Source organism: Natator depressus, chromosome 10 (assembly GCF_965152275.1).
Source record: "Natator depressus isolate rNatDep1 chromosome 10, rNatDep2.hap1, whole genome shotgun sequence".
NCBI classification, from domain to species: Eukaryota; Metazoa; Chordata; order Testudines; family Cheloniidae; genus Natator; species Natator depressus.
In genome coordinates, this window is record NC_134243.1 from 26,828,104 (window position 1) to 26,834,634 (window position 6,531).

A 6,531-nucleotide genomic window follows, 5' to 3' on the forward strand; every position below is an offset into this window, starting at 1 on the left:
CTCCCTTGATACCTTCTAGCGAGAATCTACCGGTATCGTTTGTTCCCACATGAAGGACGATCAGTGGATTCTTTCCTGTTCCCTTTAGGATCCTTTTCCATCTCAGGTTCACATCCCATATCCTAGCACCTGAAAGATAGCACACCCTTCTATTCTCTGGATCAGCTCCGGTTACAGACCTGTCCATTTTTCTCAGTAAGGAGTCCCCGATCACGTAGACCTGCCTTTTCCTGGTGACGGTGCGATTCTCCAGTCTATCCCCTGTTCCCTCTCTCTGCAAGTTCTTTCCATTCCTCTTCTCCCTTGTAATCCTCTGTAACTCATTCTGTATCCTCCTGGGGCTCATATTTGGGGTAGTCTCCACTGACTCTTCCCCTTTTCCTATAGGGCTAGCTGCTCTTCTCTTCTTCCTTGCCCTTCCACCTTCAGTGATCACCTGCTGAGCCCCCTTCTTCATTTTCCAACTCTGCAAACCTGTTCTTGAGCTCTATTTCTCCTTCACTAGCTTGTCTTTTCCTCTGCCTGGTTCTCTTAGTCACATGCTTCCACTGTCCATTTTCTTCACCCAGCAGTTTCCCCTCAGAATTCTTCAGTCCTGCTTCCATCTGCAAGTCTGAACTTTTCCCTTCAGCTGCCTTATGTCCTTGCTCCATAATCCGCTCGAACCCCCTTCTAAACTCAGCCAGACTTTCCACCTGCATCTCCAGTCCTCGGATCTTTTCTTCCATCAGCTCTATCAGACGGCACTTCATGCAGACGAAACGCTTTCCAGGTACTCCCTCCAGGATCATGTACATACCGCAGCTTCCACATCCAGTCATCTTCATTGTGTCTTCCACTACATGGGTCACTCCCACTGCTGCCTCTGTATCTGTCATAGCCTTCCCACCTAAATCCTGGTAATCTGGGAAACCCAAACCACACCAAAACAAACCCCAAACAAGCACCGCAATACAATCTCCCCTTTCAAACTCCTCTGTTTACAGCTCTGTTTGCTGGCTCCTGTGCCACTGCCTGACTGGCTGGCTACCTTTATAGGACCCGTACTCAGAAAGGCCCCACCCCCTAATCAGGGCTCAGCTTCTCTCCCAGCACAAAGCCCCTACAAGCCTCTACACATACAAATCCATGCTAACTGTTACTTATCACCTTATCTTCTAGGTGTTTGCAAACTAATCGCTTAATCATGTGCTCCATTATCTTTCTGGGTACAGAAGTTAAGACCACTGGTCTGTAATTCCCCAGGTTGTCCTTATTTCCCTTTTTATAGGTGGGCACTATATTTGCCCTTTTCCATTCTTCTGGAATCTCTCCAGTCTTCCATGACTTTTTGAAGATAATTGCTAATGGCTCAGATATCTCATCAGGCCCTGGTGCCTTGAAGTCATCTAACTTGTCTACGTAACGTTTAACTTGTTCTCTCACTATTTTAGCCTCTGATCCTACCTCATTTTCACTGGCATTCACTGTGTTAGACATCCAGTTGTTCCTAACCTTTTTGGGGAAAACAAAAACAAAACACGTCATTTAGCACTTCTGCCATTTCTACAATTTCTGTTATTGCCCCCCCACAATCATTAAGTAATGGGCCTACCCTGTTCCTTGGTCTTCCTCTTGCTTCTAATGTATTTGTAGAAAGTTTTCTTGTTACCCTTTATGTCTCTAGCTTGTTTAATCTCATTTTGTGCCTTGGCCTTTGTAATTTTATCCCTACATACTTATGAAATTTCATAGCATGGGATTCGTTAGCTACACGTGTTATAGTCATAGCAGTTCTGTAACTACTTTAAATCGAACCACAGCAGTATTTTAATCAATGACCTCTTGCAGCCTGAATTCCACAAGGTGTATGCTGCATGCAGTAGTATTTCTTTTTATTGTAAATTTATTGCCCTTCAATTTTATGGAGTGCTCTGTTATTCTTGAGACATGATAAATAGAATGGACTGATTAACAACCACATATTGAAAACCAATGTTAAAAAAAAATAATGGAATGGTTATGTGGCCCTCAAAATTTTCTAAACTTTATTTGATTTTCTTTTTCAAACATTTTTAAATGGTGCCTTTTCTTGTTTTGTTCCCTTAAGTACATGAGCTACAGCACAATACAACAGCCAAGCCAAGCAGTAGTACAACTCTCTGAAATATCTCTCAGTCAGCGGTAGATTTAACTCTCAAGTAATTTTGTATCATCTGCAAATTTTTCCACCTCGCTGTTCACCTCCTTTTCCAGATCATTTATGAATATGTTGAACTGAAAAACTCCCAGTACAGATCTTTGGGGAACCCCATTATCTACCTCACTCCATTGTGAAAACTGACCATTTATTCCTACCCTTCATTTCCTATCGTTTAATCAGTAACTGATTATCCTTTACAAAAGCCAAGTTGACTCTTCCCCAACATATCCTTTTTATATAGGTGTCTGATAATTTTGTTCTTTTAAATTCTCGTTCTGTTTTAACAAGCAATTTGCCTGGTACTGAAGTTAGGCTTACTGCCCTGTAATTGCCAGGATCACCCCTGAAGCCTTTTAATAAAAAAAAAAATCACCATTACACTAGCTAGCCTCCAGTCATTTGGTACAGAGGCGGATATAAGCAATAGGTTGCATACCTCTGTTAATAGCTCTGCACTTTCATATTCAAGTTCCTTCAGAACTCTTGGGTGAACACTATCTGATCCTGGTGACGTCTTACTGTTTATCATTTTGTTCCAAAGCCTCCTCTACAGATACCTCAATCTGGGACAGTTATGCAGATATGTCACGTAAAAGGAATGGTTTCAATGTGGAGATCTCCCACCCATCCTCTGCAGTGAAGATGGATGCAAAGAATTCATTTAGCTTCTCTGCAATGGCCTTGTCTTCCTTGAGTGCTCCTATAGCACCTCAATCATCCTGGGGCCCCACTGGTTGTTTGTCAGGTTTTCTGTATTTGTGTTAGTTTGTGTCTCTTTAGCTAGGTGCTCTTCAAATTCTTTCTTGGTCTACCTTAATATACTTTTACACTTGACTTGCCAGAGTTTATGCTCCTCTCTATTTTCCTCACTAGGATTCAGCTTCCAATTTTTCAAAGGATGCCATTTTGCTTCTCATTGCCTCTTTTACACTGCTGTTTAGCCATGGTAACTTTTTTTTGGTCCTCTTACAGTTTTTTGGGGGTGGGAGGGGGCGGTGGAAGGAAGGAGGGGAGGAAAGAGAGTATACATATAGTTTGAGCTTCTATTATGGAGTTTTTAAATAGCATCTCTGTAGGTTGCAGTTATTTTACCCTTCTGACTGTTCCTTTAAATTTCCATTTAACTATCTTCCTCATTTTTGAGTAGTTCACCTTTCTGAGGTTACATGCTACTGTGGTGGTTCTCTTTGGCATTATTCCCCCTGCAAGGATGTTACATTTAATTACATTATGGTCTCTATTTGCAAACAAGTCAGCTATATTCACCTCTTGGACCAGATACTGTGCTCCATTTAGGACTAAATCAAGAATTCTCTCTCCCGTTGTTGGTTCCAGGACAAGCTGCTCCAAGAGGTACTCATCAATGGTGTCAAGGAATTATGTCTGCATTCCTTCCTAAGGTGGTATATATCCAGTCAACATGAGGATAGTTGAAGAAATCCCACATTACTGCATTTTCTGCCTTTGTAGCCTCTCCAATCTCCCTGAGCTTCTCATAATCACCATCAGCATCCTAGTCAGGTGATCAGCATTATATTTTTACTGCTACATTCTTGTTCTTCACATGGAATTTCTATCAATAGAGTTTCTATGGTACTGTTTGAGTCAGTCACTCACGATTTTTACTTTATTCAATTCTATGCTTTCTTTCACACAGAAGCCACTCCCCTCACCAGCATGACCTACTCTGTCATTCCTGGAAGTGAATGTGGAAATTGTGAACAAACAGCATCACTTGCCCCATAACCTCAGCCATATACAGAACGCAATGGCATCCACAGCCTCAGAAACAACTCTGACATTATAATCAAAGGGGCTGACAAAGGAGGTGTTGTAGTTATCATGAACAGGAGGCTGCCAGGCAACTCTCCAACACCACATTCTACAGGCCACTATCCTCCAACCCCACTGAGGGGTACCATAAGAAACGACACCATCTGCTCATTAAACTCCCTGCTGTAGCACAGGAACAAATCTGCACAAACACATCCCTAGAGCCCCAACCAGGGGTATTCTATCTGCTACCCAAGATCCATAAACCTGGAAATCTTGGACACCCCATCATCTCTGGCATTGGCACTCTTACAGCAGGATTTTTGGACTCTCTCCTCAGACCTATTCTACCTGCACTCCTAGCTATCTTCAAGACACCACCGAATTCCTGAGGAAACTTCAATGCATTAGTGATCTTCCTGAAAACACCATCCTGGCCACCAGGGATGTAGAAACTCTTTACACCAATATTCCACATGAGGATGGACTGCAAGCTGTCAGAAACAGTATCCCTGATGAGTCCACAGCACCCCTGGCGGCTGAGCTTCGTGACTTTATCCTCACCCACAACCATTTCAGATTTGGGGACAACTTATACCTTCAAGTCAGCGGCACTGCTATGGGTACCCGCTTGGCCCCACAGTATGCCAACATTTTTATGGCTGACTTAGAACAATGCTTCCTCTGCTCTCATCCCCTAGGACCCCTCCTCTACTTGCAGTACATTGATGATATCATCATATGGACCCACGGGAAGGAGGCCCTTGAAGAATTCCACCTGGATTTCAACAATTTCTACCCCACCATCAACCTCAGCCTGGACCAGTCCACACAAGAGATCCACTTCCTGGACACTACAGTGCAAATAAGCAATGGTCATATAACCACCACCCTATACTGGAAACCTACTGACCACTATACTTACCTACATGGCTCCAGCTTCCATCCAGGACACATCACATGATACATTGTCTACAGCCAAGCCCTAAGATACCACCACATTTGCTCCAATCCCTCAGACAGAGACAAACACCTACAACATCTCTATCAAGCATTTATAAAACTACAATACCCACCTGGGGAAGTGAGGAAACAGACTGACAGAGCGAGACAGGTACCCAGAAGTCACCTACTACAGGACAGGCCCAACAAGGAAAATAACAGAACACCACGGGCCATCACGTACAGCCCCCAGCTAAAACCCCTCCAGCACATCATCAACGATCTACAACTATCCTGGAAAATGATCTCCCACTCTCACAGGCCTTGGGAGGCAGGCCAATCCTCGCTTACAGACAGCCCCTCCAACCTGAAGCAAATACTCACCAGCAACTACAAAGCACACCACAGAAAGACTAACCCAACAACCAATTCCTGTAACAAACCCTGTTGCCTTCTCTGTCCCCATATCTACTCTAGCAACACCATCATAGGACCAGATCACATCAGCCACACCATCAGAGGCTCATTCACCTGCACATCTACTAATGCAATATATGCCAGCAATGCCCCTCTGCCATGTACATTGGCCAAACGAGACAGTCTCTACGTAAAAGGATAAATGGACAGAAATCAGGCATCAGGAATGGTAACATACAAAAGCCAGTAGGATAACTCTTCAATCTCCTTGGACCCTCAACAACAGATTTAAAAGTCACCATCCTTAAAAAAAAAAAAAAAAAAAAAAAAAACACCCTTCAAAAACAAACTTCAAAGAGAAACTGTAGAACTACAATTCATTTGCAAACTTAACACCATTAAATTTGGACTTTAATAGGGACTGGAAGTGGCTGGCTCACTACAGAAGAACATTTCCCTCTCTTGGAATTGACACCTCCTTATCAATTATTGGGAGTGGACCACATCCACCCTGACTGAATTGGCCTTGTTAACACTGGTTCTCCACTTGTAAGGTAACTCCCGCCTCTTCATATGCCAGTATATCTATGCCTGTATCTGTAATTTTCACTCCATGCATCTAAAGAAGTGGGTTTTTTACCCACAAAAGCTTATGCCCAAATAAATCTGTTAATCTTTAAGGTGCCATCGGACTCCTCGTTGTTTTTGTGGATACAGACTAACACGGCTACCTGTCTGACACTTGAAAAGGGATAGACTCTGCCTGTATAAAATTCACATTAGGAGGTTTTAAGAACAGGAGAAACTGTTGTATGCATATAGATTTAATGTATCCGTCAATAATTAGCATATTCAAGGTAGCGTGTGTTCTCCCTTGTGCGTGTCATCAGAATCTCTTATGTTTCAGCTCCTCCTCAGCACCACACACATAAGGCGGTCTAGATGTCTCATGTGATCTGCAACCTTCGCATACAGCAGGCAATTTACTATTACAGTTCTTCTGGTCATCACAAACCTAACTACTTATATTTCTAATAATCAAATACCCCACTATTATTACCTGGCTCTTCCTAGTAACTGGGGTGACATCACCTGGAAGAAAGGTCCCAACTATGGGATGGTTTCCTTCCACTCCAACTTGATGTTCTCCTTCCCCAAGACTTTTACCCTCCTTAACAGCACAGAAGCTGTCAGACTAAAGGTAGGACTGCTTTATT

General features: G+C 43.0%; 1 long non-coding RNA gene across 1 annotated transcript in view; it reads left to right on the plus strand.

Moving 5' to 3' along the window:
* The window catches only part of LOC141994427 (uncharacterized), a 75,290-nt gene extending 69,697 nt beyond the window's left edge, over nucleotides 1–5,593 (plus strand). The window contains exons 2-3 of the long non-coding RNA XR_012641128.1: nucleotides 3,518–3,703; nucleotides 3,840–5,593. This is a non-coding gene — a long non-coding RNA (uncharacterized LOC141994427). The remainder of the gene's footprint in view (nucleotides 1–3,517; nucleotides 3,704–3,839) is intronic.
* The last annotated feature ends 938 nt before the right edge of the window (nucleotides 5,594–6,531 follow it).